Raw genomic sequence first — 1,127 nt, 5'->3', positions numbered from 1 at the left:
AACCGAGTCGAACCGGCGAGGGGCAATTTGGTCAATTGACCCCGAGAGCTGACTCTTGACCTAATTGTCAAATAAAATCGGAGAAAAGAAAAATTTGGAATTGAGAATTAAATTAAAGAACTAATGGAAAAATAAATAAATAAATAAAAAGAGAAAAAGGTGAAAGGTGAATGACATCATACATGACCTCATGCATGATACAATAATTATTATAAATAATAATTTTATTTAAATGAAATTGTGGTCTTTCATAAAGATAGAAAAACATAAAAGAAAAAGAAAAGAAAAGAAAAGAAAAGAAAGAAAAAACATCATCTTCTTGCCATCCCTCACTCTCTCAACTCTCCCTCTCCACAAACTCCATTAAAGCTCATTTTTGGAGCTTGAATATTACCAAATTCCCACCATAAAAAAATAGTCTACCATTGATAAAACCTTGTGTTGAGCTTTGGGAAGAAGATTGAAGAAGAAGAAAGAAGAGGAGAAAACTTAAAGGAAAGGAAGAAGAAAATTCTACAATTCAAGGTTAGTGAGTTCACCTTAAATTTTAGTTTAATTAAAGTATTTATATCATGAAGAACTTGGAAATGTGCTTAAAATGAAAAGAAAATTATTATGGAGGGACCATATGTGAATTCGGCCAGCAGTAAATTCAGGTTGAAATGAGTGAATTTGATGTATTTAAATAGTTGTTTAAATTGAATATTGAATACAAACCATGGATTGGTGTTTGGAATTCATTAAAGTTAAATTGCATGAAAGTTAGGGTTTGCACCTAGGGTTTAGAAGACAAAAGTGTGAAAATTTGTTAAATGATGTGTTTGACTTTGTTGGAGATGAAAATGGGTCATTTGTGACCAATTGATGTGTGTTGGAAGTGTTAGAACCAATTGGAAATTTAGACTGGTTATGGGCAGTATGCAGGCAGCATGACCAAGGTCCCTTTCAGGGACCAAAACTGAAATTTTACTAACCAAATTGGAATGAGGCCAATTGGGAATGAAACTAGACACAAAATGAAACATTTTTCATTTAGGAATCATGACCAAAAAGTGACTAAAACCTAGTGAACAAATTGACCAAATCCGAATTAGGCAATCTGACTTGTACAAAAATGACCAAATGAA

The sequence above is a fragment of the Hevea brasiliensis genome, chromosome 6 (assembly GCF_030052815.1).
Source record: "Hevea brasiliensis isolate MT/VB/25A 57/8 chromosome 6, ASM3005281v1, whole genome shotgun sequence".
NCBI classification, from domain to species: domain Eukaryota; kingdom Viridiplantae; phylum Streptophyta; class Magnoliopsida; order Malpighiales; family Euphorbiaceae; genus Hevea; species Hevea brasiliensis.
Note: the sequence above shows the minus strand (reverse complement) of the source record.